The sequence below is a fragment of the Lathyrus oleraceus genome, chromosome 5 (genome assembly GCF_024323335.1).
Source record: "Lathyrus oleraceus cultivar Zhongwan6 chromosome 5, CAAS_Psat_ZW6_1.0, whole genome shotgun sequence".
Lineage (NCBI taxonomy): Eukaryota > Viridiplantae > Streptophyta > Magnoliopsida > Fabales > Fabaceae > Lathyrus > Lathyrus oleraceus.
In genome coordinates, this window is record NC_066583.1 from 417,464,740 (window position 1) to 417,478,102 (window position 13,363).

Sequence of the window (13,363 nt, forward strand, 5' to 3'; positions counted from 1 at the left end):
GGTCCAATTTTGGTTTTAATTAAATATTGATTTTAGGCACATTTTAATTTTAGATTTAGAATTAGAATGTTAAATAGGTTAATTTATATTAGTTTAGTTTATTATCATGTAATATAATTAGATGTTAATTATGATTAATTAGTTAATTAATTTTAATTGAATCTTATTTGTTAGAAACTAATTCAATTTTTAGGATATGACCATTTTGTCCGTAGGGCCTAAATTCCTGATTTCTAATGCATGTCCCGTTAGCTTAGGGCCTCAATTGGAATTGTCTGATTGTTTTATGTAGTTGATTAATTCCATAGGATGTTATTATACATAATCCAACTATTATTTCAATCCCATTGATTTAGTGTTGACCAAAGGTCGCTTTGGTCAACCAAAGCCTTTATAATCGTGCTATAAGCCATAAGCCTATTTCACGTGATCAAAAGACCCTTGATAACTTGATATAGCAAGTTCATCACGCTCAAGCTATTATGGATATGACGAATCTCAAGAGCTCAAGGCCTCAAGGTTCAAATGCAAGACCAAGACTTCAAGTCAACATCAATCAAGCATAACTAGCAAATTGGGCTACATTCTCAAGCATAGCAAAGGTGTCAACACTTGATAAGTGCAATTCAAATTGTAAACTATAATCCTTAAGTAATGAAGAATAATAAAACCGAGTTTCTCCTATCCTTGTTTAGAATGACTTTGCGTACGGGGCGTAGGCCCCAACTATGCAAAGCATTCACCCTCATTCATATGCTTTAGCACAACTCATATGAAACAATTGTCAAGCCTTTTCAATATAACAAACAACATGACATCATCAAGACCAACAATCAAGATCAATAATCAAACACTTGTCGATCTTCTACAACATGGCATCGAGCCCTCATTCACAGGCTTTATCAAAATTTGAATTACACAATTGGCAAGTCTTTTTCTACAACAAGTGACATAACATCAATAGGATCAATGCAGGATCTCCTGTCAGCAACTTGTTAATTTTGATTCAGGTTGAAATCTATGAGCCTTAAGTAATAAGGAATGAGGAGACATAGTTTCTCCTATACTTGTCTAGAGTGACTTTGAGTACGGGGTGTAGGCCCTAGCTACTCAAAGAACTCGCCATTGTTTCTAAACTCTAGTGCAATTTGAATCATACAATTAACAAGTCTTCTTCAAGCAAACCTCAATCTTTCAACACCCCAATAGTGGAGCATCTCTTGCTATCAGCAACTTGTGGTTGCACACCCTCTTCTAATCACAATTTCCTAGAAGGTGATAAACCTTGGCACAATCTTTTCCTAAAAGGTATTAAACCTTGGATTTCCAATCTAGTTCTTTGCCCGAAGAGTCATAGACCTTGGCAACTAACTTATTTTCCCTGTAAGATGGTAAACCTTGGCTATTCGATTTGGTCTCCGCCTTGAGAGTCTTGGACTCTGGCATATCTATCTCTTCTACCTTGTGAGGTGTTAAACCTTGGTTATTCAAGTCAATTCTTAGCCCTGAGAGTCGTAGACTCTGGCATTTGATTCTATTATCCCTGTAGGTATTAAACCTTGGCAACTTAATTCCTTGACATCATCAGTTTTAAACTCTGGTAGTGATACCTCGCCTAGAAGGTCATGAACCTTGGCACTCCTTTTCAGATTTGAAGGGTATTGAACCCTGGAAAATCAACCTCGTTCCCTTTTGTTGCAGCCGTAGTAGGCTGAACTATGATTACTCAGATTTTATCATTGCACGATAAGAATACGTAGGCACGAGGGTTCGAATCCTCCGCGAGCATACTTATTTATGACTCCTGCCTTAAGGCATTTCTCCATTCATCTCCACAATGCATTCATATTCTACCTTCATTCATTCCATGTGATATACCAGTTATTTGAGCCAAATATAATATCCATTTGTGCTTTATCTTGTACCTCTTTATGAACCAAGAGCTGTTTGTGCTGTGAAACCAAACACCTAATTCCCTTTGTTTTCGGTTGTTCCAATACAGTGATACTGTGCCGTAACCCCTCACTTATTGGTTCATACCAGTTTTACTCTTGGGTTCACATTTTCATCCTTGTTGGAGTTCATAACATTATTCTTTGGTTCAGACCATATTGTTATCACAACTCTTTTCATCTCCCACCACTAGTTCTTCGAACTACGGAGCTCTGATTCCTCATTACATTATGAGGATACGTAGGCATGAGGGCCCTAATCCTCACCGAGCACTTTATCTATTTCTTTTCCTTTTCCTCATTCTTTTGCGAGTAATCTTTAGATATCACACCTGTTTGAGCGAGAACAATCAAAATGGTTCCCATGGAGTACCATGAATGTTAGGGGTGTTAATACCTCCCCCTTGCATAACCGACTTCCTTACCTAACATATCTCTTTCCCCCAGGTTTTATCGATATTTTCCCTTTCCTTCGCAAATAAATAAAGTTTGATGGAGAATCTGTTGTATGTTCGAGCATGTGATGCGTTCGAGTATATTTCCACTAGCTTCAGCTGACGACTCTACTGGGGAGGCTTCGTTGCTTGAAGTACTTCCTAGTTGCTAAAAAGAGTCAGACCTAGTTTTGATTGCTTCTCTGTTTGTTTGGGTGTTTACCTTTATTGCTTTACTCGCTTTATTTATCGCATTCTTTGATGCTTTAAATAGTGTTTATTATGGATACTATCTATTATACTCCCTGTTGGGTTGGGATAGATTACATGAGAGAAAAGCTCTATACCCGAGCTTGAGTACACACACAGGATAACAATGTGACTAGAGTCGTGTTTGACCTCCGTGGAGTTATTCCATGATTATGGTTGACACGATATGTCACACTTAGAGTAGATCCTTTTGGGAGCACCATTGTTCGATGAGTCATTCGTCTAAGGCAATGGTATCTCGAAATGGGTCATTGACTCTAGGAACCTCTAAGGTTGCCTTTGAAGACTAGAACCTACCTGTGAGGGGGATTGGATTTTCTGCAGGAAACCATAGACTCTACATACCCTTATTCTCATGGACGTCAGACCTTTGATCCTACTTCGGGCGGTATACGTAGATTATCCATATACTTTTTTTTTGCTGTTAACATATATTATTGCATATCATTTTTGCATTGCTGTATATATGCCAGTTTTGACCCTGAATTACTATGCCATCAATGCTATGAATATATGGGTGTTGCATAATTATTTGCATTTCATCCCCAACATGTGTATTCATGCATTCACATATCATGCCTATTGTCGCACCTCGAAAAATGCGATCCCTCGCGATGGATGCGAAAAAATTGTTCGAACAGAGTCACCATCGAACTTTATTTATTCCAATGAAGGAATGAGAAAATATCGATAAAACCTTTAAGAAAATAGAATAATGGTCGTCACAGCCATATTCGGGTTCGGGAGTCGATTACGCAAGGGGAAGGTATTAACACCCCTCACGTCCGTTGTACTCAACGGGAACCTTTTAGTCTAATTTGCTATTTGGATGTTAGTTGAATGTTATTTGCTTTCTTCGAGTGATTAAAATAGATAATAGATATGGACGGAGACCTCAGATAGGGGAAAATGGAGGTTTTTTTATTAGTGTGCTCGCGAAGATATAGCAATCTCCTGCCTACGTATCCTTATGGTGCAATAAGGAAGTCAGAGCATTCGTAGTTCGGGGAACTACGGTTGGTTGGTGTTTTTTAATGAACGACTGTGTAGATCGCGTTCTAAAGGCTAAACGTTGGCTTGTCTACTCTCGGCAGAGGCATAAGCACTAGTTTGTTACGCACATTAGAAAGGATTAAACAATGTTCTTTTTGAAAAAAGTTTTGGTCACGCGGGGGTGACAAGTTGAATTAATGTGTTTAATGTTTTGTTTGGTTGGTTGTGATCGCACGGGGCAAGTAATTAGATTTGATGTGTTTAAGATATTTTCAAGAATGATGAAATATTGAGCAATATGGTGCACACCAATCGTTCAATTCTTTCGACGAATAATAAGGAGAACGCCTCCTATTCCATTTTTTGTTTAAGTTATTATTGAAAGTCATTTGCGGAAATCGAATATGCACGGTAGTGAGACGTGCGCTTCCCACTTGCTTATTCAAGGAACAATAAGGCGGGCGCCACTCATTCCTTTATCCATGTTTATTTAAAATATTTAAATCGGAAGTCGAAAGAAAATCGAGCAATATGGCGAGCGCCAATCGATCAATTATTCGAGGAATGGTGAGGCGAACGCCTCCCATTCTTCTTCATCCGAAGTTTAAATTATTAAAAGATATGTTCTTAGATGTTGTATTTGATATAGGAAAATAATTTTGAATTTGGATGAGTAAGGTTTTAATCGGATGACAAGAATTTGAGCAATATGGCGTGCGCCAATCGTTCGATTATTCGAGAGATGGTGAGACGAACGCCACCCATTCTTCTTTATCTGAAGTTTATAAAAAGTGTTAGAAATTATATTAATTTGGGAGAAATGATTTGAATTTGTATAATTATGGTTCAGAAAATTAATTTGAACTTAGAAATTATAGTTGATTTAGAAAAGTAATTTGAGTTTGTACGATTGCGGCTTTAATCAGAAATCGATAATTTGAGCAATATGGCGAGCGCCAATCATTAATCTATTCGAGAGATAGTAAGGCGAACGCCTCCCATCCTTTTATTATCCGAAATTTAGAATTAAAAGGGTTTAGAATTTATAGTTGATTTAGAAGAAATGATTTGAATATTGTGGTTGAAGCTTTAATCGGGTGACAAGAGTTCGAGTAATATGGCGTGCACCAATCATTCAAGTACTTGAGAAGTGAAGCGAATGCTTCCTATATCCTTTTCATCCTAAGATTACGTTAAAAGGGAAAATTCTTTAGAAGTTAAATTGTTTAGAAAATGGTTTGAATTTGTACGGAGTGTTAGTAAAATTATTTACATGTGAGGTTGATGGCGATGCTAAAAGCAATCGTCTTAAAAAGGTATTTGAAAATGGGCCCGATGTTGAATCGAGAAATATGTAATTTTATTGGTTTAAAGTGGTTTTGAATTGATGAAATCGAAATGGTTTTGGAAATGATTATGAAATAATAGCGGAAGAAATCGATCATAATTTAATTATCAAAATTAATTGGTTAAAATTCGATTACATTGATTAATTAAGATTAATTATCAAAATTATTTAATTAAATCAAATAATGAACTTAATTACAATTAAGTAATCTAAATTAACTAATTAAACAAAATTTAATTAATTAATTTAATTAGAATGAAAATGGAACAAGTCACAATGTCGATTAAAAAATGATCGGACTGAACAATTCATTTAAAATGGACATTGTTTTGCATGAACACAACCCTTGCGTAGTCACAAAACAGGAACCCCAAAATTTTGACTCTGGGAGTGTGACGACCGTCACAGGCAATGTGAGTGTGACGACCGTCACACAAAACACGTTACAACCGTCACAGGTCATGTGAGTGTGACGACCGTCACAGGGTACGTTACGCTTGTTACGCTCGTCACACGAGCTTCACGCGGCCAAAATAACAAATTTTGAAACAGTCAACACGCGTGTTTCAAAAAACCCTAAATTCACAACTCCTTGACGGCACAACCCTTGCGCCGTCACCAACCCTAATGCGCCAATTTCAGACCGTCAAACACACCTCGATTGTTGATTCAGTATGATTGATCAACAGGTCATTGCTTCACCATACTAATGTCGGATTCCGAAGCAAATGACCATTGATCGCTCAAAGGAAAACAATCATTTAGTGTTCGAATGAACGAAACAGAAACAGTATATCACATATACCATATTTTGCATTAGGATTACTTATATCATATATAAGTTGATCGGTCTCAATTGCGTAACCTATGGACGATCGATGTATCGCTGCTTCACCATACTAATGTCGGATTCCGAAGCATAGTCAACATCAATCATCCAACTTATACACTCATGATGCCAAATTTAATTGCCCGTTTAATTAATTGATTATTTCTGTCTTTTAATCATATTAATACAGAAATTTAAACAGCTATCCGAGTCATGGTTTCGTAAGTGGCTCTGATACCACTGAAGGAGAATTGCGACCCAAAGCGCAGCGGAAATTAAAATTTCTCCTTTAGAGATCCTTACGAATGGTCATGATCAGTGATAGAATATTTACCTCTTTTGACGGTTGAAACCTTTGGTGCAGATCTCTTGTGACGATCAAAACCTTTGATGCAGATCCACGAAGCGATCACGAACGTTGAACAATGACAACGTCTCTACTCAGTCCACACGAACGGGTTCCTTCAATCTCAGTGCTAGCTGGTACGAATGAAGGCTTTGAGTGAGAGAGAGAGAGTGAGAGAAAATGAAAATAATGCAACCGCCAATCTTTGCTTCTGCACAAGGGTTCTATTTATAGAACCACTTGTGTGGGCTTCAAGCTAAAAGCCCACTTAAGTGTATTTTGGCCCATATCTTATAATATGCCCAAAATCACTTAAGCTCATGGTACCTTACCATATTTCGTATTCTACTCAAGTACATCGTACCTTACGATGCTCTATAACTCACTTAAGGGCACCGTACCTTACGGTATTCCTTAGTTACTCTATCTCTCATCAATCCATCCTTTGTGTGTGACCCTGTAGGTTTTCGTGACGTTGGCAATTATATTAAATCACGCATTTAACATAATAAACAGTGAGCGGTATCTAGCAACACATCACTGCTACCCAAGACACGAAAATGTCATGTGATCTGACAATTCCTTCTGTGATAATACTTATGTGTATAATTACCCTTTTGCCCTTATGTCTATATTGAACACAAGGCATAGACCGTGTCATCCTTGTCCAGTTCAATATTGGGCCCATAGACATTTATCCTGTTATGCAGGATGGGCAAATTCCATCTAGGTCACTCATGTCCCTCAGCATGCTTTGTGGAGTACCCATCAACTGTCTTTATGGTTATCCAGTTACGGACAACGTTGGATCAGCAATAAAGCACTCGACTCTACATCTAGGATCCATAGTGGTTTCAGGTCGAAGAGTGGAATACACTATTATCACCATGAGAATAACTTATGACACCTTGCATAACTTTCTATATAGTATTCTCATAGCGGGTCAATCCGGTATAAATATTACTCCTAATATTCATACCTATGTTTAAGACTTGATAACTCTTTATCCATGATCCATGAGATGTGATCATCAGTCTACAAACATAATAGTCTTAATGCTTTAATGTTATCCCACTTCACACTAAAGCTCGACTACGGATACTTTAGGAATAGTGTCCTTATGTTTAATGTGTTCTCATGATTAAGTCACACTTAATACATTAAATGGACTATCTATTCCAGGGACTTTATTAATCAACCATAATAAAGAGAATGCCTTTTATTATTCGATACAAGTACCAAAATGTATTGGCCTCTAGGGCTTACACCAACAATCTCCCACTAGCACTAGAGCCAATCAGGCATACCCCGTATGCCCATTGATCTAGTATGGCCATCATGCTTCTGCTGCGCAAGAGGCTTTGTCAGTGGGTCAACTATATTGTCAAGTGTAGGTACTTTATATATTTTCACATCTCCTCTATCTAATATCTCTCGAATGAGATGATAACGCCTAAGTATGTGTTTGGATCGTTGGTGAGATCTAGGCTCCTTGGCTTGTGCGATAGCACCATTGTTATCATAATAGAGACCAATGGGATCCACAATGCTAGGGACTATGCCAAGTTCACTAATGAACCTTTTTGATCCAAACAACTCCCTTTTCTGCATTTGAGGCAACAATATACTCGGCCTCGGTTGTAGAATCAGCAATTGTATCTTGCTTTGAACTTTTCAAGCTCACAGCGCCATCATTTCAGCAAAACACATAACCATTGGAATCATTCATATTAAAGCGTCTCAGCACCTTGTCTATGTACTCTGACTTAGGCCAAGCATTTTATGATCTATCTCTATAGATTCTGATTCCTAATATATAGGCTACTTCACCTAGGTCCTTCATAGAAAAGCATTTCCCCACCCAAGACTTTTCTTGTTGCAGGGTAGGGATATCGTTTCCAATAAGTAATATGTCATCTACATATAATACCAGGAATACGATCATGCTCCCACTAACCTTCTTGTAGACACAAGGCTCATCTTCGTTCCTGATGAATCCATATTGTTTTACTGTTTCATCAAAATGAAGATTCCATGAGTAGGTCACAAGCTCATTTTGATCCATGAGTAATACATCACCTTGATCAGATGTTCATATATCTCAGGTAGGTGACGTATCCTGCCTGACCTACGCTGGTCTTGTTCTATTTGAGCAGGTTGCTCTTACACAACTACTTGTGTTTCCTGCTCCAATTCCTCCATAGGTGTGTCGATGCTTTGTGATTCTTGAATTTCTTCAAGCTCTACTTTCCTCCCACTGGTTCCTTTGGAAATAAAAATCCTTTTCTAGGAAAACTCCAGTTCGAGCGACAAACACTTTGCCCTCAGAAGGATTGTAGAAGTAATACCCTTTTGTTTCTTTAGGATACCCCACAAATAAGCATTTGTCAGATTTGGGCTCAAGCTTAGTTGAAATTTGTCGTTTCACATAAACCTCGCAACCCCAAATCTTTATGTAAGACATATGTGGTTTCTTACCATTCCATATCTCATATGGTGTCTTCTCAACCTTTTGGATGGAACATGGTTAAGTGTGTAAGCTGCTGTCAATGTCCCAAAAGGAGTATGGAAGATCGGCGTGACTCATCATGGATCGGACCATGTCTAACAGGGTTCGATTTCTTCTCTCAGATACACCATTCCATTGGGGTGTTCCAGGAGGAGTGAGTTGGGATAGGATCCCACACTCTTTCAGATGGTCATCAAACTCTAGGCTTAAATACTCACCACCTCGATCTGATCGAAGGGTTTTAATATTCTTACCTAGTCGGTTTTAACTCGTTAGGTTTCACCCTTTTAGTATTAATGTTATTAATAGGCATTTCAAGATCAAGGACATACAGTCCATTGCTCATTTGTGCAGTAGCATAGAATATATCATTCAAATAAATTGAGCAACAATTGTTCTTTATTATAAATGAAAAACCAAACTTGTCCAAACAAGAAATGGAAATAATATTCCTGCTAATTGCAGATACATAATAACAGTTCTCTAACTGAATTATAAAACCACTAGGTAAAGTTAATAAGATCCTACGGCTAAAGTAGCAACCTTTGCTCCATTGCCAACTCGTAGGTCAACTTCACCTTTTGCCAAATCTCTACTCCCTTTCAGCCCCTGCACATTTGTACAAGTGTGAGAACCGCATCCAGTATCTAATACCCATGATGTAGAAGTAGATGAATTAATAACAAAAATACCTGAAGTTGAAGTCTCTACTCCATTCTTCTTATCTTCCAGGTACTTTGGGCAGTTTCTCTTCCAGTGTCCGGTCTTACCGCAATGGAAGCAGGTGCCTTCTTTTGCTATGCCTCCATTATGCTTCAAAGCATCAACGGTGGGTTTGGGTTTGGCAACTTCCTTGCCCTTCCCTTTATCACCATGCTTAGTGGGCCTTTTGTTCTGTCTCTTTCCATTTCCGATCATCAGAATGGACTTCCCTTTTGACTTCAGATTCTGCTCGGCAGTTCTTAACATGGCGAGCAGTTCAGGAAGAGATTTGTCCATATCATTCATATTGAAATTTAGGACAAATTGACTGAAACTATCTGGCAACGATTGCAAGATCAAATCAGTTGCAAGTTCCTTTTCGAGGGGAAAACCCAATCTCTCAAGGTTTTCCACATACCCAATCATCTTGAGTACATGGGGACCTACAGGGGCTCCCTCAGCTAACTTGCTTTGAAAAAGGGCTTTTGAAACTTCAAACCTCTCATGCCTTGCTTGCTCTTGATAGAGCAACTTCAGGTGTTCGATCATATCGAATGCTGACATGTTCTCATGTTGCTTTTGCAATTCTGAGTTCATCGTAGCCAGCATGAGACAAGCAGTTTCATTGGCATCATCGACATGCTTCTTATAAGCATCTCTTTCTGCCTTAGGTGCAGAACTAGGAGGTTCCTCTTCAGGAACAGGTGTCTCCAAGACATACAGCTTTTTATCATGTTTGAGGACAATCCTCAGGTTTCGGTGCCAATCCAGAAAATTTGTCCCAGACAATTTTTCCTTGTCAAGGATTGATCGCAAGATGTTGTTAGAGGTGTTTGCTGTCATGGTTATCTACATAAGGATTAAGAAAATATAAGTATCATTGACATATTTAATTAGGCCTTTAATCAAATATGCTCCCACTATTTTACTCAAAACAAATGACCCTCATCATTTGATTCGGAAAATCCCGTTGGAAGATTTTCTAGTGGGTCGAGATCCATATTTCACTTCGTTCTAAGTCCGCGTAGGCGGATTACACAAAACTAGGTTATTTAGGTAGGAACTCCTTCCAGTTGTATCTCATACAACTCTCGAAAATTTCAGTTGGGTGAATAACTCCTTATTCCAATCCATCATATGGATCATTCCCAACTCTTGCTTCTAAACATATATAAGAAAATTATAATTAAGTTTGACCCATTGTTTTAGCAGTTGGATATTACAATTATCCCATCGCACCTTACTAATATAGAACATGCACCTCGCTTTGGCGAAACCTACATTATCCGATACTAGTCTTGATGAGTGCTAAAACTTGGAAAGCAAACATATATAATATCATCATAATTTGTTTAGTTAAGTTTGACCCATTGTTTTAGCAGTTGGATATTACAATTATCCCATCGCACCTTACCAATATAGAACATGCACTTCGCTTTGGCGAAACCTACATTATTCGATACTAGTCTTGATGAGTGCTAAAACTTGGAAAGCATAAACTTAATATTTTAGTTTGAGGGAATTGCAATTGTTATGATCTCACCGGCTTGTTTATCATATAAATCGTCTCTCACATGCATCAACATACATTCACATGGATCAACATACATACAAACAAAATGAAACAGTTATGGCCCCTAGCGCAATTGTTCTCCCAAGCCAATGAGAGAACCTAAGCTAACCTACAACGATCTAAGCTTCTCCAAGCAAGATCTTCAAGGTTGTCCTCCTTTAATATTGAATTCTTCTCTAAGCTTCTCCAAGCAAGATCTTCAAGATTGTCCTCTTTTGATATTGAAATCTTCTCTTTCTTCATAACATTGTCTTCTTCTCTTTATTCATAACATTACATTCCAGAAGAAACTCGTTTTACATACGAGGGTTTGAGATGAGAAAAGAAGTTACATTAAGAGATCAAAAGGAGAGGCACGACACGCAGGTCGTATTTAAAAACCCAAAACAAAATAAAGGACAACTAAGGTCATAACTGATCACCACAAGGAAATAATAATAAACACATTGTTATTATTAAATTTTAATTCCTTTAATTAATTAAAACTAAATTAAATTTCGGCGACCGATCATACTACGCAGAGTTAGCCGGGGGTTGGAGGGGCAGCGCCCCTGTCCAAAATTTAATGAACAATTCATTTAAAATGGACATTGTTTTGCATGAACACAACCCTTGCGTAGTCACAAAACAGGAACCCCAAAATTTTGACTCTGGGAGTGTGACGACCGTCACAGGCAATGTGAGTGTGACGACCGTCACACAAAACACGTTACGACCGTCACAGGTCATGTGAGTGTGACGACCGTCACAGGGTACGTTACGCTTGTTACGCTCGTCACACGAGCTTCACGCGGCCAAAATAACAAATTTTGAAACCGTCAACACGCGTGTTTCAAAAAACCCTAAATTCACAACTCCTTGACGGCACAACCCTTGCGCCGTCACCAACCCTAATGCGCCAATTTCAGACCGTCAAACACACCTCGATTGTTGATTCAGTATGATTGATCAACAGGTCATTGCTTCACCATACTAATGTCGGATTCCGAAGCAAATGACCATTGATCGCTCAAAGGAAAACAATCATTTAGTGTTCGAATGAACGAAACAAAAACAGTATATCACATATACCATATTTTGCATTAGGATTACTTATATCATATATAAGTTGATCGGTCTCAATTGCGTAACCTATGGACGATCGATGTATCGCTGCTTCACCATACTAATGTCGGATTCCGAAGCATAGTCAACATCAATCATCCAACTTATACACTCATGATGCCAAATTTAATTGCCCGTTTAATTAATTGATTATTTCTGTCTTTTAATCATATTAATACAGAAATTTAAACAGCTATCCGAGTCATGGTTTCGTAAGTGGCTCTGATACCACTGAAGGAGAATTGCGACCCAAAGCGCAGTGGAAATTAAAATTTCTCCTTTAGAGATCCTTACGAATGGTCATGATCAGTGATAGAATATTTACCTCTTTTGACGGTTGAAACCTTTGGTGCAGATCTCTTGTGACGATCAAAACCTTTGATGCAGATCCACGAAGCGATCACGAACGTTGAACAATGACAACGTCTCTACTCAGTCCACACGAACGGGTTCCTTCAATCTCAGTGCTAGCTGGTACGAATGAAGGCTTTGAGTGAGAGAGAGAGAGTGAGAGAAAACGAAAATAATGCAACCGCCAATCTTTGCTTCTGCACAAGGGTTCTATTTATAGAACCACTTGTGTGGGCTTCAAGCTAAAAGCCCACTTAAGTGTATTTTGGCCCATATCTTATAATATGCCCAAAATCACTTAAGCTCATGGTACCTTACCATATTTCGTATTCTACTCAAGTACATCGTACCTTACGATGCTCTATAACTCACTTAAGGGCACCGTACCTTACGGTATTCCTTAGTTACTCTATCTCTCATCAATCCATCCTTTGTGTGTGACCCTGTAGGTTTTCGTGACGTTGGCAATTATATTAAATCACGCATTTAACATAATAAATAGTGAGCGGTATCTAGCAACACATCACTGCTACCCAAGACACGAAAATGTCATGTGATCTGACAATTCCTTCTGTGATAATACTTATGTGTATAATTACCCTTTTGCCCTTATGTCTATATTGAACACAAGGCATAGACCGCGTCATCCTTGTCCAGTTCAATATTGGGCCCATAGACATTTATCCTGTTATGCAGGATGGGCAAATTCCATCTAGGTCACTCATGTCCCTCAGCATGCTTTGTGGAGTACCCATCAACTGTCTTTATGGTTATCCAGTTACGGACAACGTTGGATCAGCAATAAAGCACTCGACTCTACATCTAGGATCCATAGTGGTTTCAGGTCGAAGAGTGGAATACACTATTATCACCATGAGAATAACTTATGACACCTTGCATAACTTTCTATATAGTATTCTCATAGCGGGTCAATCCGGTATAAATATTACTC